A 26353-nucleotide genomic window follows, 5' to 3' on the forward strand; every position below is an offset into this window, starting at 1 on the left:
CTGGTATAGTTAGTAAACTTGTGAAGTTTGCAGATGATACTAAAACCAGAGGAATGAAGATACTGAGGAGGCAGCAAAAAGAATTCAAAAAGACTTGGACAAGCATCGGAATTGGAGAAACACTTGGCACTTTTCTACATTAAACTGCATTTTCCAAGTACTTCACGTGAACAAAAGTTATAAATGCAAGGAGGGGGAGACATTGTCATACAGGAAGCAACCTTTGAAAATGACTTAAGGGTTTATGTTGACAATATATTTTCACCTTCTAAACAATGTGCAGAAGCAATTAAAACAACAAATAAAATGTTAGGTTATATTGTAAAAACTGTTGAATTTAAAATCATAATGTTATGCTTAGACTATATAATACACTAGTGAGACCACATCTGGAGTGTTATGTGCCGTTCTGGTCACCACGCTACAAGAAGCCATCGACCATACCTCATGCACTTCAAAACTGGTCATCCACCGGAACTTAAGCAAGTTTAGGCCTTGCCAGTACTTGGATAGGAGACCATCTAGAAAAAGCTTGACGGGGACACTGTGCTGTAAAAATGGCACCGTCTTTTGGATTTGATGTAAAACAGAGGTTGTGAGATCCCTAGGCATCCTCTATTAAGATATCTTGGATAAAGTGTCCATTACACTCTCATCCATTCTGGCCGTCTAATCATCCCCAGTGTCTAATTGGCTATCTCTGTCACACGTTCACCCCCTAATAGCTAATGTGTGGTGAGCATATTAATACAAAATGGCTGCCATTGCATCATCCACATTTATGCTGAACATTGATGTTGGTTGAAGTGGCTCCCCTGTCTCTATGTTAAGCGCTTGGAGCACTGAGAAAAACATCATGTAAATGTAAAGCGTTATTATTATTTCTAGGAAAGTCATAGCACCATCTAAAGCCGTGCAGATCAGAGCAACCAGGTGCATCCTAGGACTTAAGGACATGTTGTGCTCTGACGGGCTTATAGAATCAAACGTGTATAGTCTTGAGGAAAGGGGACTGCGTGGGGACCTAATCCAGGTCTTCAAAATCATCCTAGGCACAAGTAGATCCCACAGAATTCTTTCAGCTTAACGGTGACTCACATACTGTACTCGAGGACATCAGTGGAAATTAGGGAGAAATGTATTCAGAAAGCACTTCTTTATGCAAAGAGTTGTGGAAATCTAGAACAAACTACCAAGACATGAAGTTGAAGCGGAAGCCTTGAGAACATTTAAGAAGAATCGGGATGAATTTCTTATTTATAACATAAAACAAGTGGGTGATTTGTAGGGATAAATAATAACCAGTATAGCAGTAGAGGCCCCTATCGACCTCTTGAACCCTCAGGTACCACGCCAAACACCAGGTAAAAGTCCAAGACTTGTTCTTTTTATTATAATATTGTGCACCAAGCACCCTCCACTCCACACTACTCATACAATACTCAATACTATTAATACACAATCCTCCTCTCACAGACACTTAGCCACCCTTCCTCCCAGCTCAGCTCACTCGTCTGGGGTTTCCCAGAGTCCTTTATAGTCCCTGACCCGAAAGTGGTTCCAGCCCTGCAGTCCATGAGTCCTCATCACTTCCTGGTCAGATTAAAAGTCCTTTTCTTCAACCCAGAAGCACACCGTTCCTTCCGGTCATGTGACCAGGACGCAATTCTGGGTTATAGGGCACGTAGCACTCTGCAAGCCTCCCTACAGCGGCTCCTGGTGGTCCCCATGGTATCCAGCAGGGCTGTTTATAAAAACTACAATGTCCATAAGGCCCTGCTGGAATTCGGGGAACTTCCATGCTGCTGGGAGGGCTCCATGTGGCGGCCTGGAGGTGTGGACCGGAATGTTTGGCCGGCCATCCCTCACACCAGTAATTACCAAAATGCAGAATATCTCTCAACAAATATTTTTGATAACAAAAGCTGCTCACTACTCACTTAGATTGAGCATTAATGTTTAAATTATGCATAAAATCATTGAGAATTTCAGAAAATAAACTGTGAATTAATGTAACTTCTCTAATTCGGGGTATTCATAAGAAATGTGATGTGAACCAATTTAGAAAGCAATTTAAAATGGAAAATCTTTTATCTGTGGCACCTCTGCAGGAGAACCACCTCTTTCAACCCTCGCAAACCTATCCAGTTTTTAATACCTGGAAAAGATTTGGGATTAAATTGCTCAGAGATCTTTATATAGACAACATATTTGCATCTTTTGAACAATTACATTCCAAATTTAACCTTCCAGCTACACATTTCTTTCACTATCTTCAAATTAGAAACTTTGTTAAACAGAACCTGCCCGATTTTCCTCATCTTGTACTCTCCACCATGCTGGAAAAAATACTGCTCAGTTTTGAGGATTTAGACACCATTTCTGCAATATATAAAATTTTATTAGAGTCCCTTCCTTTCAAAGATCCAAGAGGACATTGGGAAAAAGATCTCTTAATCAATATATCAGAAAAGGAGTGGAAGGTAGCAATGCAGAGAATTCACTCGCTCCATATGCGCAAAGCATAGAATTATTCAACTCAGAATTATATATCGAGCTCATCTGTCTCGCTTAAAACTGTCCAAGATATTTCCAGGGCAAGATTCAACCTGCAAATGCTGCAACCAAGCTCCTGCCTCACTGGGTCACATGTTTTGGGCCTGCACCAAGCTAACATCATTTTGGACCAAAATTGTTAAGTGCCTTTCAGACAGCCTTGGTATCACAATCCCTCCTAACCCATTAACAGCTGTGTTCGGTGTCCTTCCAGATGGATTTGAAGTGGAGAAGGACAAGCAAACGGTGATTGCATTCACTACACTTTTGGCACGCAGGCTTATTTTGTTAAATTGGAAGAATCCTAACTCTCCTCTGATAAGTCAGTGGGAAACCGATGTTTTATATTATTTGAAATTGGAAAAAATCAAATTCTCAGTTAGAGGATCTGTACAGAACTTTTTCAAAATCTGGCAGGATCTAATCAATAATAATTTAGAATAAGAAGAAATAATTATTTCCACATTTCTTTTCCTTCTCCATTTATCTTTATTGCCCTATTAAACTCAACAATTTAGATATGTTTACAAGCTTTAAGTATTACTCCTTTGGCCATGCTCTCCTTCTCAGGGGTGGGGTTTGATTTGTTTTCAATCCTATTTTTTTGTAAAATTTGATCTACTTGTATGGAATGATTACAATAAAATTAATAAAATATATAAAAAAAAAAAAAAAATTTTGATGATTTGCTTTATGAGGTAAAAGTACATCATAAACAAAGCCAATTTTGTAAAACATTTGAAATATTACAATTTTTTAATTTAAATATTTAAAGTCTAGATTTTCTCCGTTGTAACAGAAATGTATTTTCCTCCCTCTGATAGAGGTCCATAGAGGGCTAGATCACTAGTAAAGGATCAAAAATCACATCATATTCATAATCTTTGACCTTGAAATAGTCTAAAATGATACCCCATATGCTTAGCTTTGAAATTTCTCATTACTTTGGAGGGCTAGGACCACCAGTAAAGAAGCAGACATCAAAAGTATAATTTTTGTGATTAGCAACATCAAAAGAGCATAATAAACACTCCAAATGTTCTTATTACTAAGTCCCATTTTTTTGAAGGTTTGTGAAAAGGAGTAACTTTGTCTCCTCATATCCTGATATGAGGTGAACCCCCGGGGTCAGTTGATGTGACAGGCACACCTTCAAGTCCTTCTGATCATTTATGATGGAGACACCAATTGGTTTAGTCTTAATCATAAGGGTGTAATTTCCTGCATGAAATATGGTCCAAAAATGGCCTAACAATGAGTTTTTTTTGTTTTTTTTTTTTTGTCTGGAGGGCACGCTTCACTGATATGTCTATGGACTCGTTCTTTGCAGAAGATGACTTTCAGAACATCAGGATCTCTAAGCCTCTACCTGAATCGCACATCTCTAACTCTGCTTCCTATCCGGTCTCTCTCTTGATGAGTATGATCTGTTGGTTCTCACCAGAATGTTGGTGTTTCTGGCTCCTCTCTGTGGGTTTCAGCTCTCCATTCACAGCCCAGCCCTCACCCTTTAGGTAGCTCTGAGGATGGCAGCCTTCTTTCATTGGTGTGCCACATGGGTATCTGGGTCTGTTCCCTCTTGATAATCCCTGCCCAGTACACAGAGGATATTTGCGTATAAGTAGCACTTGACATACTCCTTTCTAGCTTCCTTCTGTGCAGGTATAACCTCTTCATTCATAGCCCTGGTGGTATCGAAATGCCAAAAATTCCCCTTCTGGTGCCTGAGATGATTTAATGCAACTTCTTTTACCTTTCGTTTCAACACTTCTACTTAAGCCTGCCACCCCTGCCAAATCTTTGCCAGTAATGCTTACAAAGCTTTCTGATGAGAACTGATGAAAAGTGAGTACAGGCTGGTCAGAAGCACGCGGTCGGTAACAATACCATGAACTTGGCTTTATTTATTTTGGGGGGCCCCCACACTGACCGCTTACTCGGCTCTTTTGCAGCTGGGAGAAAAATTTGCTCTTAATCACCCTCTGTTTATGTTAACCTCCGGTTTCCTTGTTGTTGTCGCTGTCTGCTAAGAAAACATTCCTCCACTTGTGATTTTAGGGACATCTCCAGTTGGCTGCTCGGCTCAGCTCCGCTCCGCTCTACTTCGTTGGAGGTGAAAGGTCAAAGGTCAGCGTTTGAACACAAACGTATGTGCTAGGATTTCTCGGCTTGTTCGGCTTCTGGAAAGCAGGTATGTGGGTGAGTGTGCTTCGTTGTTTCCCTTTTTTTTTTGGCTTCTGGCAACATCAGGCATTTATTAAGATTTTATGAATGCTAACAGTATGGTTATGATGACCTTATAAAAACATCACAAATTGAGGGACTGAAGAGAACATGAGCTCACTGTGCTAGCTAATGCTGCCTTCTACTGTTCAGTAAGGTAAAAGATGGGAGGTGAATAAAAGCTCACTGGGCAGCAGAAGAAAAGGTCACCCCTGTAGCAAAGGTCTATTAATTCAGAGCGCTCCAATTAAATAAATGCTATATTTGATATTGTTTTGATTCTGCCAACATTTTTTTGGATGATGGGATAGCACTAGGCAACATAAGGTGCAAGCATCATTATTTGAGATTGGTGAACACAATGGCAATACAAAGAACAATTGGCTCATAACTGAACCTTACACGCTGCATGTGTTTCTCTTAGTAGAGCTGATGCATAAAATAAACACACACAAAAGTTTTATTTCAATAGATGGGGAAAAACACTTTCCTAACATTTCTAGTTAAAATGCTTCTAAGTATGTGATGCCTCATGCCCTCTGCCCCAGCACATATCAAATCCTGGGCATCTTGGAGTTTATGACCCGAGCCCCAGTGTGGGAATGAGGGACACCAACCACTACAAAAACAGCGCAAAAAGATGTTCTTTATTATATCCAGTGCCAAACTGTATTTTAATAGCGTGAGGTTTTTCTAGAATAGTCAAAAAGTCATAAGTGGCACGTTCAAAAATCAATTATATAAAGAAATACAAATAATTGCAGGGAATATTGAAAATGACTCCTAAAATCTATTCAGGCATCAATCCAGCCATTCACCTATTCTGTAGCCCTTAGCTGTGCAGAGATAATTTCCAAAAGCAATTTTTTGGACGATTTGTCTATTTCTCCTGTTTATTCAAAAGACTCGTCACCATTATACTTTCCATTTCTCATGTTTATTTAATCTGAACTCCACTCTTTAGGTAAATCGGAGCCAGTTGTGATCATTATCCTGTCCTCACTTCGCTGTCTGTAATTCAGCAGATCCAACCCTGATCTGGTGATCCCTCTAAGAAACAGATGAACGCTCCCCTCTTACCCGCACTCACTTTGATATTAAGTAACTCCACACATAAACCTCATATAGTTTGTGATGCCCCAGGTGCCCACAACCTTACCATCTTCCTGTTTTCAAGATATTGATAGTAATGAAAGCAATGAAGCCACAAATAACAAGTTAGGTGCAAAACGTTTGTAGTGCAGTTCATTCAAATCTGCCAGTGTCCACTAAATTGTGCAATGCAAATTCTTTAATGACCAATGACTCAAATAATCCATAAAAACTTGGTGAGAGATAAAAATCAATCAATAAATAATCCAAGTAAATAGATTAAAAAGTCAAGAATAAAACACAGGGTTAAAATTAGCCTTAGTACGTCTCTCCTTCTCTGACTCCCTTGCCTCTCCCATGCACCCCATTGGGTCTTCTGAGTTGAGCTGAGAGACGACAAATGCGTTGAACCATTACATTGCTTGCGTCCCAGCCACCTTGATTGGTACTAACTGGGAATCCTAAAGTCTGGCTCCATCATCTTACCATCCCTTGCCGTCCTCGGATACTCGTGCTCCTCCCAATTGCTCAACCAGAGCGACCTGCCCCTGCAGTGACGTTCCTCTCACCATGGAGTCTTCTGACTGCCTTGACTCCTGTCCTCCGCACTGGGTCACACTCCCAATCTCTGTTCTTAATTCTCTCTACCGTGTTCCTTGATTTTTCTTCCCTCCTTCTTTCTTTTTTCCTCGATCCCCACTCTGTCCTACTCTGACCTTTTTTTATACTTTGTGGGTGCAAGTGCTTTCACTAACAACCCATGGAGCACCAAAGGGTTGTAGTTTCGCAGATGACGCTTGCGTGAACAAGCAATCGGCCTATTTCCCATTGCACAACCAGTGGCCATACAGCTTTCATCACACTTGCACCTACACTAACAGAGTGAGTGGAAGTGGCTTGGGTTCATTCTAAATGCCACCACTATCAAGGCCAGATTAAGTACCCTGGCTGACTTATCTTGGAGAGCTGATCATACTTTTAAAAAAGGAGCGCGTGGACATCGGGTCATTTAATGTAGCACAGTATTTCCCCTTTAGTCTTTTCAGTACATGGATAGTAGACTATTATCATCAAACAGGAGGAAGACCCCCTTGCTCATTTCAATTCTGGGATAATGAATACTTTGATTGAGTTTATTGCCGTCATGGGCCCCTGGGTGCACACCCAAAAAGCCCTGATGGTAGATCTGTTCCTGGCCGCTACTTGTTCAGGCACCATTGACTCTGTTGCCACGTCACTATTTTATACTGGGGATCTGTGTAGCTAACAGGAGCAGCTATCCTACATGTAAAAGAGGGAAATATACAAAAGATCCAGGTTAAAATTACCTCTCACAAGCTAAATTTGAAACATTATGCTAATCTATAATTGAAGACACACAGTTTTAACATAGAGAGGTTCAATAATGGAAAGTTTTGAAATTTCAGAAACCATATTAGATAAACTTTATGAATCCCAAGGGGAAAATCAGATAAATACAGCAGCAAAAACATACAAAACAAGAATACAGACTCACAGGATAGATAATACAGCCAATCGATCAATCGATCAATCCATCAATCAGTCTAAACTTAACAAGTACAGTGGAACCTCGGGTCACGAACGTCTCGGACCACGTACAAATCGGGTTACGACCAGAAAAGTTCGCCAAACTTTTACATCTGTTCACGACCACACACTCGGGTGACGAACAAGCCAGTTTCCCTTCCGGTTCGTACGCGCCGATGATTTCAGTCTCTCCCTATGCATTCCTTGTGCAGCGAGAGAGCGAGCAAGTGTATATATATTTACATACAGCTCGTATGGTCCGGAACGGATTAATTGTATTTACATACAATCCTATGGGGGAAATTATTTAGGGTCACGACCAAATCGGGTTGTGACCAGAGTTTTGGAACGAATTACGGTCGTGACCCGAGGTTCCACTGTACATTGGGTGGAAGCATTGAATTGTGTGATAGTAGTAGGCAGAAAAGACCCCCAAAAGGCACTTCTTAGTATACTCTGGTAGAAGGAGCCTGTGGATAAAAGTGCTCCAAGAGAGCACCTCCTGGAGGAGAAGGTGGAGATTTGTCATGATGGCATCCAATTTTGCCATCATCTCCTTTTCCAGAACAGCTTCTATCGTGTCCAGGGTTCGCCCTTTTGATGGAGCAGGCTTTCCTGAAAAGTTTGCTTAGGCAATGTGCTTCTTTTGAGCTCAGGTTGCTTACCCAGAAGACCCCAGCATAGAACAACTTACTTTGCTGCACACATCAAAAGACCCGAGTCTGCTTAGCAAGTCCGGTCTGCTCTGGCGCTTGTTGTACAACGTTACAGTATTGTCAGACCAGTCCAGTTTGTTGTTTATGTGAACCCCGGGTGCTTGTAGCTCTGCAACAGTTCCACGTCCTCATCCTGAATGGCAACTGGTCTCATGCCGGAAATCCACCACCAGCTCCTTTGGTCTTACTGATGTTGAGTTGCAGGTTGTTGTCCTTGCACCACAACATGATGTCCTTCCTCCACAACCTTCCTGTCCTCTGACTTGTCTCCATTATTAATGCAGCCTGTGATGGATGAGTCCTCAGAAAATGTCTGTAGATGGGAAGCGCTGGTATGGTGCTTGGAAGTCTGTGGTGTAGGACAGTCCCCTGAGGTTCCTCCAGTATTACACACCACCATATTTGACACTCAGATCAATAGATCTGAATATATTTTTTATGATGTTATTAATCAGCATGTTTACAAAAAATAAAATAGTGCAAATCTTGTGTTGAAAACACATGTTGAACTTTAGGATATGAAGACAGTTGAGAAGTCATGTTTTGTTGTACTCAACACAAGTCATTATGTTCTCAAACCTGCTCAATCCAAGTCAGGGCTTCGGGGTCCGGAGCCTATCCTGACAGTATTTGGGCACAAGCTAGTAAGCAGACTTGGACAGGATGCTAGTCCAGGGCCACTTTGGAACTGATGATCTGCCTAATCTGCTTGTCTTTGGGGATTTGTGAGGAAAATCCATGCAGACACAGGGAGAACATCCATGCACGATTCTAACCCAGAACACTGGATCCGTGAAGTAGCAGCACTGCTCTACTGTGCCATACCTTAGTTTATCCCAAAATTTATAAACAAAAGGGAATTTAAGAGAGCTGCTAAGTTGGAAAGTAAGAAGTTACATAGCTAATTCACTAGTGTTAAACTACCATGTAAGGTACATACGTGGAAACACTCCATACATGCACTTTAGGTCTGATTTTGACATTGGTGATTTTGCTATGTAAAGCAACTGTAAAATGAAAGAAAGAATAGCCAAGAGGCAGGTAGAGAAGAAAATTATTGGAAATGTTAAAGTTGCACCGAAGAGTTTCTTCCAGTATGATGGAAGTAAATGAACAGTCAAAGGGAAGATGAAGTGAATTACAAATTGTAAGGGTGAATTAAAATATCCATAAAAAGGTAATACCAGATCATGATAATTCACATTTTATCCTGTGAAGAAGTTAAAAATCGGTTGGTAGCAACAGTGAAAAATAATGAAATACAACCAAAAGTAATGCAAGATTACAGAGAGTGTGGTGCTACGTGGTTGAATGGTAAAAATCCAATGAATTGCTGGGACTAGGAAACAAATATGTTAGCAGAGGTTTCACCTGGACGACAGGATGCTGCTTGAGGCCTGGAAACATCCACTGCTGTAGACGGCCAGCTCCTCACACGTACACTCTGAGTGTATTGCCACACATGCAATTGTCCACCAAAACATCTACATCACTTCCAACAACAATAATGACATACTTTAATTTAAAATTAGATGTGGTAGAATTGTAATTTATTACCACAACTATCTGAATGATTAATTTGGTTGCTCGGATTGTCTTTAGATCCCTTATAGAATGACGCATGATCCTGGGTTAGGTTCAGGGTTCCTCCTGCGCTGCTGGCTGCCAACAGTGATGAAGGTTCCCATACTTGGAGCCACACTCTTCTCCAATTGGATGCAAACCAAGCCAAGATCATGGATTTCTTGTTGGGGTTTGGAATGGGAAACGTCTGGTTTTCAAGCAACTCGACACAAGAGGCAGTGAGAGTGGCTGAGCTTTAAGTCCACAACCTTTCCTTCCCCTGCTGACAGAGCTCCCTTAATGCATCTTGCTGTAGGCACAATTTTGGAAAAATTGCATACAGTGAACTTACAGTCACCAAGAAACCAATCTGTTATTAAAATGCGTGACCCATGAGCTCTCAGTTTATGGCTGCCTTGAATAAGATGAAACATCAAATAGCCCAAAAATCAGAGATGAAACATTACTTGAATAGGACATAGCTAGTAGAATCTGAACACGTTTGCTCAAAAATACCGCACATGGGTCAGCAGACCCCTTCCTGATATTGTATCTTGGAGGTTTCATATAGTAGATACCAGTAAACCCCGATTCTCTAAAGAATCGCAAATGCAAGAATGGCAATTACTTTCTGTTCCCTCCAATCTTTGAAGGGATGTAAGATCATGGAGGGTGCGAGCGTCCTGGGAAGGTTTTCATTTAATGAAATAAATATATTTGTAGTAAAGCTGTTTCTTTTTGGAGTCATGACTCGTTTGGTTCTGGTGTTTCAGAAGCGCGTTGTAGGCTCCTTCATTCATTGTTTTTATCCATGCAGTCTCGTTTTTGTTTTTCTATGGGTGTGTTGTTAGCTAGAAGTCGTTTGCTGTTAGGAATCATAATTGAACCCCTGACCGCAGGCACTGTGGAGTAGCTGACTGCTGGCACTGTCAGTAGTCACCACTACCTCAAGTTTAAATACATACACATATATAGATAGATGCCACATTCACTGTGTTTCCCAGTAGACACGATACGTCAGCCTTATTGCGAGTGGCAAAAGTGCTATTTAAACTAATACAGGTAGACATGGACACCAGGTTTTCTGATGAAAAAATAACGTTTAAAACAGTATCGTTTACATACAACAGATTTTGGCGAATCGTTTAAATGCAATTATTTATATCCATTTATACACTAATAATGGCAATTATTAAATAATAATAATAATTATTATTATTATTATTAACCATTCCTTCCATATAAGTAACATTTCGGGGACTGCCGCCTTCTATCTTCGAAACATTTCCAGACTTTGTCCTGTTCTTACGCAACACAGTACTGAAGTATTGTTTAATGCCCGAATCACGTCACGTATAGATGACTGTAATGGTATTCTATCTGGCATCCCACAAAAACCTATCAATCGCTTAGAACTTCTTCAAAATTCTGCTGCCAGGATAATATCCTGCTGTTGTAAATTCACTGAACATATTACACCTATTCTCTGTCAACTTCACTGGTTCCCTGTTAACTACAGAATACAATACTAAATATCGCTCTTAACATTTAAAGCTCTCCACAACCTCACTGATCTCCTCCACACTTACACTCCTCTCGCTCACTCAGATCTTGTACTTTGAGAGTATTCAGTCTGGCAATATGGTGCAGCCTTAGTTTGTGGAAGACAGACACAACTACAGACATGAGCATAAAATGATGGTTGTCAATTTCAAACTGTGTTTCCTCAATGTGCTCCTTGAGAAAAAACATCATCAAGTTTGAGACATGTTAACAGCTACCAACAATCTACATAGTGACTAAATACGTTTAGCCAAAACGTTGTTTGGAGGCTCACTTGAGCACATAAATGCATAGCTTTGCTAGCTTAGCCCGGCTTAGCTAAAGTTAAGATTATAAAACGGGATTTTCTAACGGCCAAATATAACCAAAACAATTGTTCAGCCTTACCTATGAAATGTAATCCACCAGGATCTGGTTTGGAGCGTACAGTGGTTTGTACAATCCCAAGCAGCACATTATTCAATACTTCACTCCACAGCAGTGCCACTCACAATATGGCGGTGATGTTGACGTACGATTCTGCTAGTCATGAGGCGTCTAGTTATTCTATGTCAATGTTTAAATATGTCACCATGGCAACTTGTTGGCGTACACGCTTTACGTCAAGTTTAGTTTACAGGTTGTGTTGTGTTGTTTGGGCGCCACTTACTGACTTTGGGAAGCCGCTGGGTTTGACTGTTGGGCGCTGTGCAAGTACATGTGCGCTTTTGGCATGGGTTGCGTCTGGCATCCGTGCATATATACAACCTTCGTAAACATTACTAAACGAAGGTTTTATATGCGGTGGTGTGCGCGTTTGGGCGGCGGTTGTATTGTGACCTGAAGTTTAGTTTACAGGTTGTGTTGTTTGGGCGCTACCTACTGAGTCTGGGAAGCCGCTGGGTTTGACTCTGGGGCGCTGAGTCCGTCGTCCTGCGTCCGTGCATATATACAACTGCCGTTTAGTAATATAGATAGTACGCCAATGGCATGTCATCTTACTCTTGCTGTGTCAGAAAGAAGCATGTTTGGTTGGAAGAAAGGCTGGTGCACATTTGGATTCTTCTGTATTGGTTGTTCACATAAATTTCCTCTCATAGTCCAATGCAATTCATTTTGTTTGTTTGTAGTGGGGCTACATAATAAGTATGTGTTTTATGTCTGTGTTGAGTTGCGTTTTGTTTTCATCATCCCTTTTACTATCCTGTAAATATGTGTGCATCAGTAAATGTTGTCCCCGTAAGTGAAAAAGGGGAAGGATGATGGAGGGAGACGCAGCCCCAAGACATAAATCACCTATTGGATCCACCAGTTACATCTGGGACATTCCACATTTTAACAAGAGGAGCAAAAGGCAAAAAGAGAGGAGAGAGGAAAGAAATCAAGAGGAGAAAGGAGACAATTTACCCATTCAATTACCAACGCATCACTGCCGTTCATTGCATCATTCCACTGCTTGCTATTTCAACATCCAATTCATCTTCACGACAGCCAGTGCCGAGAAGCCCCAGGGTTCGGATTCATACCAGCCATTGCCAGGACTTTCACGGTGAGGTCGTTTTTTGTTTTCAGGAAAGAGCACAATAACACTACAGCCAGTATCAAAACCGGCGGACTTTATTTTGGACTCATTTATCACCACATTTCAGTTGCCGTGTATAACTAGCTTTGTGTTGGTGGTCCGTGTTTCTACTTAGTGTTTAGGGGCAAGGGTGGTGGCACTGGTGGCACTGGGATAGTGGTGTTTTGTGCGCACATATTTATATTATTGAATATTTGTTTGACTTCGTCATTTACAATATATCCGTGTTTGATTTTACATTCCTATGTTCTGTTTGCTTGTTATTTCGTCATGTGAGGAAAAAGTACAACTTGTAAGGAGTACGGCTTGTTACTAGATCAAGAAGCCTCAGGTTATCCAAGGAATAGTCTCGGTAGTGTAGTGGCCGGTCTGGGTAAGTGGTCAGCCGTTACATGTTAAGTGAGTTTGGATCAGCTTAATGCGAGTATACATATGAATGTGCATACCTTACAAATGACTGGCATACCATGACTGTGCCGTTTCATGTCCCATTTCATAGCTAACTGTTCATTTGATGACTGGTTGGGGGGACAGAATCTTACCTGTCATCAAAAAGTTCTCCTTCCTGCTCCCCCACCCCTCCTCTCTCACTCACTTTCCCAAGGAGGCCAGCAGCCAGAGTGTAGGAGATATGAGGCCCCATCTCCTATTCTACAGAAGCTGTTGCTGGATATGCAGCTTTCTTTCACCTTGAGATGCAATTCCAAATGATTTAGTAAATCATTTGCTAAACCAATCAAGAAAATGCTTCCTGTGTAGCTGCTGGAATTTTCAGAGTGCTGGTGGTCAAGCATAGCAAAGAAAAAGTTTGGTTTGATTGTGGAGAGCACAGTGGAGCACAGATTAGCACTGCCACCTTCAGAATCCTGTTTTTTGAAACCTGGGCTTAGGCTATTGAGTAAGTAAGTAACGTCTCACTTTGTCACAGTGTTGGTCTCCTCCAGGTTCTCAGATTTTTCTCTTGCATCTTAATGGTGTATTTACAGGTAACAGAGTATCTCTAACGTGGCTCTGTATGACTGAGTGTTTCTGGGATGGGCACCAGCACCTTATGACCCTGAAATGGATAAGCAGGTTAGGAAAATAGATGACAAGTACAAGACTTTGAAGAAGAGAGTGTTACATACTGTATATTCATTAGTATTTAACTATGAAATAATATTTTTAACACACTTTAACCTCTTCTGGCAAAGCCAACATCTTTAATGTAAGTTTAAGTGAAATTTATATTCAGCATATCGTTTGTAATGTTTGCTCCTTCATTAGTCTTTTGCTGTTAAGGGTGACCTTCCTTCCTTGCTAAAGAACTACACAAAACACCTAAAGGGTTTTTGTGATAGAATGGTACCCTGCCCAGTGTTGGCACTCAACATGTGCCCAAATGAGTTACCATTATGGCAAAACTTGGCTGTGTGCTGCAGAAATACTGTATACACATACAGCATGATATTTGTGTCTGTATAGTATACATCATGTACATGCTTATACTGTATGTGTATATATACAGTACTTATAAAAAGTATTCACCCCCTGGTACTCTCATTTTATTGTTATGCAGCATGAATCACAGTGGATTTAATTTGGTTTTTTTTTGACATTGATCAACAGGAATAATTTACTGTCAAAGTAAAAATGGATCAATGCAAAGTACAATTATTTTTTAAGTTATTCAGCACAAACTGACCCCACAACCAAGATGCTTAATTAAGTGGACAGTTTGATTAATTGGCAACCTTATCTTCTACTTCAGTGAAATCCAGGAGTCTGTGTTCAGAATCACATGCAGGACAGCACCTATTGCGATAGCCCATGTCCATCAGCACGAAACAACTATGGATGAATTTTGTTGAAATGTGGAGCAATTTTTCTAAAATTTGTTGAGACAGTTCAATTTTCGTTGTGCATAATCCAATTTTAAAATTTCAAAACCCCAATTTCATGCATTGGCAAATTTTAATTTGCGATCTCGTCCATCCTAAAATAAAGAAACAATGTGTGACTTCAACTATGAATTACAATAGTTTACCGTTTCAATTTTACCTTGACAGAGGTCACACCAACTAATTTATTTGTGTATTCTTGGCTATTTTTTCACCTTCCGATAGCTGCTACTGAGGGCAAACAGTGCCCCATTATAAGGTAATGAAGCACCAGAAGACTGCTTGCGTGAGTAAGAAGTTGCTGTCACTGGTTGCTTGAACATGCGTGGGGCAGCCTCTGTTTAGCTGTTCTCCATCAGCAAGGTGTGTGCAGGGGATCCCACTGCATCGGCAAGTTGTTTGTGCTTTATGAAGTCTTCCTAGTGGCTTGAGCGCAAGCAAAAGAGAGACCGTGTATCAGCACCTCAGTCCTCTCAGTGCTTTAAGTCATAACAGGTAAGTTAAATGATCCTATTAACCGTGCAAGCGTAAAAGGCAAGCAAAGAAAACAAATGGTGTCCTGTCACGTCATGCATATGCACATTTACTGAGTATTATACTGCTGCTGGAGTATGTGAATTTCCCTTTGGGATTAATAAAGTATCTATCTATCTCTCTATCTATTTACCTTACACTAAACTAACCTCACTGTACCATTATCCGCAGATTTACAATGATTCACTATTTCACTGTCAGTATAATTTACTAAGGTGACCAGACAGTGCGGAGACAGGGACAGTCCTAATTTCAGGTTATACAACCCTATAAATCACTGAAGAATATCAGAATGTCTTGGTTTTAACAGGCTGGCCATCTAATAAACCTTTTCTGCATTGAAACAAAACATCCAAGTGTGAAAGAAAATGTAACTGTTTGCAAGCTACTAAGGATTAAAAGCTGTTTTATTATAATGGCAGGTTATTCATACAGGCGTCTGTCATAAGATAAAGTGAAGTAAGCTGAAGTAGGGCGACTTCCTTCTTTAGGAACACGTCTGTTAGATGCAGGAAAGATGACCTTTCCTTCTTTGGAGCCCCTCTTGACACAAAACAGTAACAGTTGGCTAATTTGATGAAATGCTTAGATGCTATTTCATAAGTAAGGGGGAGGGAGGAAAATGAATATTAAAAGACGATTGAAACCGGAAAACTTTGCTTTTCTGCTTTGCAAAGCATGAATCCATGTACTCATCTGTGACTGAATAAAGACTGATTGATTGAACTATTCCTGTCTTCCTCGGGGGTTACTTCCACACAAGCAATCTATTTAGAATAGCGAGTATGAAGCTCCAAGGGGTGAGTCCATATGCCACCCTATACCCTCAGTTTAAAATGATACACCCGTAATAGTGCAGTCAAAACACCTGAGGAGGAAAGGTGGACTAAGAAGTTGTGTTAAATTGAAACAGCAGTGGAAGGAGTGACAAGTGTCAAAAGTGTGTTCCACAGGAGTCGGTCCTAGGGCTGCTGCTATTTTTAATATATATGGGCGGCACGGTGGCGCAGTGGGTAGCGCTGCTGCCTCGCAGTTGGGAGACCTGGGGACCTGGGTTCACTTCCCGGGTCCTCCCTGCGTGGAGTTTGCATGTTCTCCCCGTGTCTGCGTGGGTTTCCTCCGGGCGCTCCAGTTTCCTCCCACAGTCCAAAGACATGCAGGTTAGGTGGATTGGCGATTCTAAATTGGCCCTAGTGTGTGCTTGGTGTGTGGGTGTGTTTGTGTGTGTCCTGCGGTGGGTTGGCACCCTGCCCGGGATTGGTTCCTGCCTTGTGCCCTGTGTTGGCTGGGATTGGCTCCAGCAGACCCCCGTAACCCTGTGTTCAGATTCAGCGGGTTGGAAAATGGATGGATGAATATTATATATATATATATAAATGATTTGAATAGGAATGTACTGTATCAACCTGATTAAGTTTGCAGATGATAAAAAGCAAGGTGGATTTGCAGATAATTGAGAATCTGTTGAATCACTACAGAGGGGCTTGGACAGCATACAGACTTGGGCAGAATTGTGGCAGGTGAAATTAAATGTATGCATACGTAAGTATTACACACAGGAATTAAACATGTTAGGTTTGAATACACAATGGAAGGTCTGAAAATTGAAAGTACACCTTATGAAAAGAATTTAGGAGTCGTAGTGGACTCTGTGCTATCAACTGGCAGACAGTGTTCAGAAGCCATTAAGGAAGGCTAACAGAAGTTTAGGTTATATAGCTCGGTGTTTGGAGTACAAGTCCAAGGAGGTTCTGCTCAACCTTTATAACACACTGTGGTGAGGCCTCATCTGGAGTACTGTGTGCAGTTTTGGTCTCCAGGCTACAAAAAGGACATAGCGGTGCTAGAAAAGGACCAGAGAAGAGCGACTAGGATGAGTCCAGGGCTACAGGGGATGAATTATGAAGAAGAACTAAAAGAGCTGAGCCTTGTCAGATTAAGCAAAAGAAGATTAAGAGGTGACATGACTGAAGTGTTTAAAATTATAAAGGGAATTAGTCCACTGGATCAAGACTGTTATTTTAAAATAAGTTCATCAGGAACACGGGGACACAGTTGGAAACTTGTTAAGGGTAAATTTTGCACAAACATTACAAAGTTTTTCTTCTCACAGAGAACCACAGGCACATGGAATAGGCTACCAAGTAGTGTGGTAGACAGTAGGACTTTAGGGACTTTCAGAATTTGACTTGATGTTATTTAGGAAGAATTAAATGCATAGGACTGATGAGCTTTGTTGGGCTGAATGGTGTGTCCTCGTCTAGATTGTTCTGTTTTAAAAAGCTGACAAAAATGGACAGTGCTACAATTTATTTGTTTCCACATCAACCACTGTGTAGAATCAGATGTGTTGATTTGTGAAAGTGTTTTTTTAATCCACCATGGCCTGATCTCTCTCTGCCGACGGTGATATACAGCAGGCATTAAACAGATGAGGACAGGCTTTATACTTGGGCATACATGCTACACAAGTGTTCAGGTTTGGGACTTTCAAAATCTGGTCACCCTATAATTTACCACCAGAGTGCCACATTCACCTGATATCCATAATGGCCACTCACTGTAACAAAGTTTGCCTCTCACTTTTTGATATATTTGCATTTAATACAAAGTATTAATCCCCAAAAGGAAATTATCTTTTTGCATGTCCTTTTGGGGATCATAGTGCAGGGTCACCCATTGCACAGCATCCAGTTTTTAGATTAAGGGTCTTGCTCTAAGGGACAACGGAGTAGGATCCCTTTTGGCAGTAATGGGATTGAACCGGCCACCTTCCACATATATGCACAGATTCTTGGCCTCAGTGTCACTGTTACTCCCTAACATTTTCCATAACTCAATAGCTTTTCAAGCCCCATTCCATAAATATTACAACGTACGGACCTGCTCAAGCAAAGAAGGAATTAATTACAAAGGCTCTTTTATTTTTTGCTTTGCGCCCTCCTCCCCTACTATAACCTATAGTGGGGGGGCGAAAGCTTTAGATTCGTCAAAAATTTAGATATCCAGTTTTCGACGGATCTCAACGTTTTAGTGTCCCCTGATACCCATCATTGAGATATCGATGTTTTCGGTATGTGTCTGTGTGTCACAGTTTCTTGAGGATGGTCTGGAGCTCAAACGGCTGAACAGGAGAACACCAAACTCAAAACTTAAGCTTGTTATGAGATGATGATGTGCCGATTAGTTTTTGAGCCAAATCGTGCAAGAGAAAGAAGTGCCTAGAGGAACCCTCAAATACCATAATTCTGTAATTACTTATTAATGCTTCTTGTCAATTGCTATCATAATGACCTATTTTATGATCAGAAAGATCATCAGAGCGGTACATAATTACTAAAATGTTACAGAATAGTTCAGGTAACTTTGTTAGTTTTATTTAGGTTATGCTAACTGGCATTTGGAAATTGGTGTGTGTGTGTGTGTGTGAGTGAGACAGACAGACAGAGGATTGGCCCTGTGATGGACTAGTCCTCCCCAGGCATGTTTTCAGCCTTTTGCCCGATCCTGGTGAGAGAGTCTTTGGCCCCCAAAACCATAAAATGGACTGAGAAAGTTCTAGAGCCAGCCTATTGTAGCCGACAGTCCCTGCACAGCTCTCAGACATACCTGAATGTTGTGCTATGATTGATTACATTTTCTAACTTGTTCATATATCATGTCTTTCAATGGTGCTTTGTTTCTGGACCTGGATTTTCACCTCAACCATTTTGGTAACTGCATGTATAAAGTAATTCTTTTGCTTTATTGAAACATAATCAGCCTTGTCTTGCTCTTCTCTCTTTTGGTTATTAAGAACCGGATATTCTTCTAAGATCACACAGGAAATTTACCTTACCCTTTGTAGCCTTTAGACACACATTTCTGATCTTTGTCTGAATCATTAGTGCCAGATTTACTTTACAAACTCCGTCACTTACAAAAAAGTGAAAGAACAAAACAAAAATTGCCTTGGGCAGAATGCCGCTCCCTAGTGCATAATGCAGGAGACGGTGACCTGTCTCACTTCCGAAGGTGTGTGTGTCTACCTTAAGGACCTCACCTTAAATGAATATGAATGAGCTAAACTGTAAGCCTGCCACGGTTGCCTCAGAAGTTCACTTCACTATGCTTCTTTTAAGCTTTCTGTAACTCTGAGAAAACGTTATCTACTTCCTGATGTTTTCCTTTCCATCCCAAGGGGCTGCCTGGTTTTTATCAATTGGCTGCTTATTGTAATTCAGTCACTCGCATCTTGTTCCTGAGAAGAAATTGACTATTCATGCGGACGTGTCAAAAGCCTCAAAAGACAACTCTGTTAAGTGACAAGGATGGCTGAGGCAAGTTGAGGAAACAATTAAGAAACCGAAAAAGCAAAGCCGGGTTAACAGGTGGCCTGACAGAGCACTGCTTCAGTGAGCGCCCCTTCTCTCTTGGCACAAGCTCTCCAGTGCTTATAATTGAAGGAAATGCAGACAGAATAGTTTAAGTCATTATGCTGAGAGCTTTGTCTATATAAGGCAGCAATGTCTGGTACACTGTATTGCTTGATTCATTTTAAAATGTAACATTAATGTCGGTCACTTAAAGAATTTGGGGATTGCCTTGAAAGGCTGCTTAAAAAAATAAATACTGGTGAGGGTGGATGAGCATAATGGTTTTTATTGCGACAGTGAGCGTGACGCTGAAGACGCCTGAGGCCTGTTCAGATTGGCTGGGACAGGAGCTCTCAGACTGCTCTACATGATTACAAGGGTTTGGCCACTTTTCTCATGTATTTGTATTCACTCTTCGTTTTTTATTGTTAGAGGCCCTCAGAGTTAGATGAGGAATCGGGAAGTGATGGTTGCATCTTTACGTTTCTTTCCTTAACTGAAGAGTTTTTTTTCTTCCCAGGATACACAGAGATACAGTATATTAGGGAGATGATAATGTAACCTGTGATGGACTTGCCCCTGATAAACAGGTTTCTTCCTTTCTTGCTCCTGATATTAAAAGGAGGAACTTACTTCCTCTGTGATCCTACAATTGGGTTAAGTGACTTCAGTAAATGGACAGGCGTATACTTGCATGATGCTTATCTTTAGAGTGACATTCAAATAACATAACAATATTAACATTTCCCCTTTTCAACTATATAAATTGATATTGCAATGGATTTATTCCCTGTCCAGGGCAGTTTCCTGCTTTGCAGCCAGCACCAGTCACCAGGATGGGGCCCAGCACCATGGTCACACTTGCATTGAGGCCATTTTGGAGTCGCCAATTAACCTAGCTACTGTGTCTTTGGGTAAATACATACAGACGCGGAGAAAACATGTAAACCCCCCCCACAAAAACAACATCCAGACACTGGACACTAACCTAGGGCACTGGGTCTGTGAGGAAGCCGACCCATTGCTTACAAAACTAAGATATTGTGAAGCCGAACTTCATACAGCATCCTGCCCAAATACAGATATGAGTTACTTTTAGTGGATTGTTTTTCCTAAAATGCAAGGTATTGACACTTTAGGACTCAGGGGTGTCAAACTCCGGTCCTGGAGGGCCGCTGTGGCTGCAGGTTTTCATTCTAACCACAAACAGTGACCTGTTTCTGCTGCTAATTAACGTCTTTTGCCTTAATTTTAATTAACTTGACTCCGGCACCTTAGTAGTTTCTCTTTCCTTAATTATCATCCAAACAATAAGGAGACACAAACCAAGCCATCACATGACCAGCTCATCTGTGCCCATCACACAATATCTGAAAATAAAGAAAGGTGAAGGTCTCCATAAGGTTGATCTCTCAGGTCACAAAAACATTTTGATGGTGTTCTTACACAAAAAAGAAAATCAACAGTTTTGGAAATGCCTACTGTGGCAGAATGAGGGCAGCAACAAGCCATTGAATTAAATAACGAGTTCAATTCACAGCAAGAATCGGCTTCTCATTAAGAGATTTGTTGGAGTGAAATTGGTTGGCATTTGAAGCCCCAATTTAGCTTGTCAACTGTTAGCTTGTTTCACATCTCATTCCTGTTTAGCTGTCATTTAATGAAGAAAAGAATTAATTCAGAGGACTGAATCCTTAAAAACAGGGTTATTAAAATGAAGGGAAAAGAAGTTAATTAGCAGTGAAAATTGTTCGCTGATGAGGAAAAGGGTTAGAATGAAAACCTGCAGCTACTGCGGCTTGGAGTTTGACACCCGTGCTTTAGGTGCTTTAGGTGAAGGTGGGCACCATCAGACCTGGTGGATGCTCAACATTCACTTTGCCCCTGCGGGATCACATCATCCTTAACAGACTGACTGGCCACGTTATTAAATCAATCTGCTTTTCCCACATCAGTATTTGTTTCCCTTGTTCACAAATTGCTATTTATAACCGATAGACAGATTTTGAATGTTTGTGTGGGACCACTTCAGAGAATGGGCATGGTTTAGGATTTTAAGTGGCTTTTAACATGGCACGGTAGTGGAAGCCAAACGCACTGCCTCAATTGTATCAGGAAGGGTAGCCCTTCACACTTGACACCGCAAAGGTTTTATCATGAAGCTGAACTGATGGGTAGCTGGCAAGGATTTTGTAGATAATGACTTGAGCACAACAATAGTTCTTGAAAGAAACATACTGAAGTGTACAACTCTTATCAGGGAATGGCGTTTGATAGCCAACTGCACCACAAAGCTCTGTTCCTCAAAGCAAATAATAAGCAGTTCTTGCATGTCTTTGGGAAAGTGGGAGAAAACCAGAGTACTTGAAGGAAAACCCACACAGAGATGAGGAAAAGAAGCAAGCTTCATATGAACACCAGCTGGACATGGGATTCAAGTCCGGGACACTGGATGTGTAAAGTAGTGGCACTCATCACTGCACTACTCTGATGCCTTAACTTAAAGGGGTGAGCTTTATTTTGTGCCAATATGTTAACCTTCACACAATGGGTTTCCAGTTGAAGCTTGGTTGCCCTGGGAGTTGGCTAACAGTCAGGAATCAACACTTCCACTGACACAGAGCCAGATGTACATATCTTGGTAGCCTACAGATGAACAGTTGACTGAAGGATTTTTTTTTTTATACGCTTGCCAGGCAATCCATGTGGCATTCATATTGGGCAAATCTGTGGGGTTCTCATCAGACAGCAAAGTTACACGTTGTGCTCTCTCTTGTTTCAGCTTCTCTCACTCTCCTAATCTCTTTGTTTCTCACGGTCTTTTGCTGTGCACTATATGAAAGAGGTTTAAGTAGTTTTTGGACTGTTTTGTTAAGGCCAGCCTTGTCTTACTAATCTAATGTTCTTGCTGGTTGTGTGCCCATGCCTCTGAACTAGATTGTTTTACAGCCTTCAGTTGATGATGGGCTTTATATATCAGACTAGCAAAATACCCGCGCTTCGCAGCGGAGAAGTAGTGTGTTAAAGAGGTTATGTAAATATATATATACATATATACATATATATACATATCTACATATACACACATACATACATACATACACACGTATATATATATATATATATATATATATATATATATATATATATATATATACACATACACACATATATATATATATATATATATATATATATATACACATACACATATATATATATATATATATATATATATATATATATATACACATACACATATATATATATATACACATACACATATATATATATATACACATACACATATATATATATATACACATACACATATATATATATATATATATACACATACACATATATATATATATACACATACACATATATATATATATACACATACACATATATATATATATATATGTGTATATATATATACACACATACACATATATATATATATATATGTGTATATATATATATATATATATATATATATATATACATATATATATATATATATATATATATACATATATATATATATATATATATATATATATGTGTATCTATATATATATATATATACTAATTAATAAAAGGCAAAGCCCTCACTGACTGACTGACTGACTCACTAATTATCCAACTTCCCGTGTAGGTGGAAGGCTGAAATTTGGCAGGCTGATTCCTTACAGCTTACTTACAAAAGTTAGGCAGGTTTCATTTCGAAATTCAACGCGTAATGGTCATAACTGGAACCTCTTTTTTGACAATATACTGTAATGGACGGCAGCTCGATGGCCGTGGGAGGCGGAGTTGAGTGTCACGTCATCACGCCTCCCACGTAATCACGTGAAAAGACTGAACGCAGTAGGGAGAAATGAAGGAAGAGCCGCAAACAGCGAAGAACAAAAAATTCATTAAACAATTGAGAAGGGAGCGAAACAATAAGAAGCGAGCGAGTGAAGCATACAAGCATCTTCATAAGGGAAACAAAGCACGGTGTAAAACGTAAGTTTAAATTAAGTTTATAGAAACGCTCCCACTGCGGATTGCAATAACATATTCGCGAGATAAAAGTTTAATGAGAAGACACGAGGTATAAACGAACCACACGCCGTAGCGCAACGTTAGGGGCTTCACCTCTGGCGCTGACGTTCGAGATTCGATTCCCGAGAGGGGATGCAATGAGTGTGTACGCATAAAGAGCACAGAATTAGGGCGAAACACGTGTCGCGTACTCTTTGCATAATTTGAAAGTAAACAATTTCAACCATTCTATGATCTGCTTCTTGCAACTGAAAGACGGCACATAGCGGATGTTAGCCGACTTGCTGACCGCAACGTTAGGGGCTTCAACTCTGGCGCTGACGATAGAGATTCCATTCCCGAGAGGGGATGCAGTGAGTGTGTACGCCTGATGAGCCCAGAATTAGGGAGAAACACGTGTCGCATACTCTTTGCATTATTTGAAAGTAAACTATTAAAACCATTCTATGATCTGCTTCTGGGAACAGAAAGAGGGCACGTGGCGGACGTAAGGCGACTTCCTGACCAACCACAAGCGTAACCTGGCAGGTAACCACCCATACAATCAGATTGTGATTCAGAAAACGAATGCCATGAATGTAATTACCACGATCTACATACTGTCAAATAAACGAAACACACGCCGTAGCGCGACAGCTGTGAAAAGCGAGGTTCACAAAAAAACAGATCCTTAACAAATTGTTATTGGTATATTTTCGATCCGTTTAAAAAGGTTTTCTTTTCTTCTTAATAAAAAATTAAAAGCAGTACTTCGCCTCAACGAAGCGCAAGAATTTGGCTATATATATCTATATATATCACTTATGCATCCGGCGCCGCCGTGAGTGGCAGCCTTTTCAGCAGCTCCGTGTATGACTGTATATGTATGTGTACTTTTCTACTTTTATTTTTCTATTTTTATTTATTGATCACTCCTACCACTTTATTTTATGTGGATTCCTTCCCTGGACACACTTACTTTTACAACGTGGGCATGGATTTTAACACGCCGAGACTCGCCTATTCAAGTACTCAACTTCGGGCGCTGAGAACAAATGCCAGTGCCGGTGTGGTTCCATATTTACCCGACGAGGTAAGAAGGCGATATCGTGGCAGCAGAGCCGGCACTAAGCTAAAAAAGAAGCGGCTTGCGAGAAAGTGGCGTTTCAAGCCTTCGGTGCCTTCTGTGATTCTGGGGAATGTAAACTCAATCTCAAATAAGATCGACGAACTGGCTGCGCTGGTGAAAAATGTAAGGACCTACAGAGAATGCAGTTTGTTGTGTTTCTGCGAAACGTGGCTAAATAACACCATCCCAGATGCCAACGTGGAGCTACCCGGGTTTAGCACAGTTAGAGCGGACAGAGATGCAAGTACCTGTGGTAAGCACAAAGGAGGAGGACTCGCTCTCTATGTTAATACACGGTGGTGTCACTCTGGACATGTTAACGTCAAAATCTCCACTTGCTGCAGGGATATCGAACTGTTGGCCGTAAGTTTACGTCCCTACTATTTGCCCAGAGAGTTTGGACATGTCATTGTTGTTATTGTATACATTCCTCCTCGGGCAGACGTGGAGTCAGCGAGTGACATCATCCATTCCGCTGTTGCTAAGTTACAAACGCAGCACCCTGAGGCGCTTGTGCTAATCGCTGGAGACTTTAACCATGTGACGCTGGACAAAACATTGCCTGCATTCTCCCAGTATGTGGACTGTAACACCCGGGGAAATAAGACTATTGATTTACTGTATGCAAACGTTAAAGACGCATACAGCGCCACCCCGCTGCCTGCGCTTGGGAAAGGAGATCATAACCTGGTTCAGCTTCAGCCTCACTATAAACCAAAAGTTAGAGTCCTACCTACAACCACACGATCATTCAGGAAGTGGACCCTGGAGGCTGAGAATACTCTGAGAGAACTTTTTGGAACTACAGACTGGGATATCCTGCAGGGATCTCATAATGAGAACATTGAGGAAGTTGTTGACTGCACTACTGACTACATCAACTTCTGTATGGACATTGTAGTTCCAGTAAGAACAGTACGCTGCTATGCTAACAACAAGCCATGGATTACAAGTGACATCAAGGGCCTTTTGAACCAGAAGAAAAGGGCTTTTAAAGACGGTGATCAGCATGAGCTCAAGCGCGTGCAGAAGGAACTCCGAGTCCAACTCAGGGCGGCGAAGGAGCAGTACAGGAGAAAGCTGGAGCAGAAGTTGCAGAATAACAGCATGAAGGAAGTGTGGGATGGGATGAAGATCATCACTGGCTGCAGCTCGAAGCGGGGTACCACCATTGAGAGAGACGTGAAGAGAGCAAACCAAATGAACAACTTTTTTAACAGGTTTGACCACCCTAACCCACTCTCACTCTCACCTCGGAGTACTGCACCCTCCACACATCCTTCTGCTGATACCAGCATAGGAAAAACATCCCCACCCATAATAACAACAGCGCAAGTGAGCAGAGAGCTGAGGAGACTTCGTGCCAGCAAAGCAGCGGGTCCAGATGGAGTATCGCCACGACTGCTGAAGGTCTGTGCATCGGAGCTGGGGGGTCCTCTACAGCGCATCTTCAACCTGAGCCTGGAACAGGGGAGAGTCCCGAGGCTTTGGAAAACATCTTGTATCACCCCAGTCCCAAAGGTATCACGTCCTAGTGAGCTGAATGACTTTCGGCCTGTTGCTCTGACATCACATGTGATGAAGACCATGGAGAGGCTGCT

General features: G+C 41.1%; 1 protein-coding gene across 4 annotated transcripts in view; it reads left to right on the forward strand.

Annotated features, from left to right (window-relative positions):
• The window catches only part of plxnb1b (plexin b1b), a 388691-nt gene that overhangs the window by 220381 nt on the left and 141957 nt on the right, over positions 1-26353 (forward strand). For 2 of the 4 annotated variants that reach the window (XM_028825049.2, XM_028825053.2), the window contains exon 3: positions 4615-4755. The exons of 1 other annotated variant lie outside the window; for it this stretch is intronic. The gene's annotated coding sequence lies outside the window, so the exon portion shown is untranslated. The remainder of the gene's footprint in view (positions 1-4614; positions 4756-26353) is intronic. One more of the 4 variants, XM_028825050.2, reaches the window with a different exon arrangement.

The sequence above is a fragment of the Erpetoichthys calabaricus genome, chromosome 18 (assembly GCF_900747795.2).
Source record: "Erpetoichthys calabaricus chromosome 18, fErpCal1.3, whole genome shotgun sequence".
Lineage (NCBI taxonomy): Eukaryota > Metazoa > Chordata > Cladistia > Polypteriformes > Polypteridae > Erpetoichthys > Erpetoichthys calabaricus.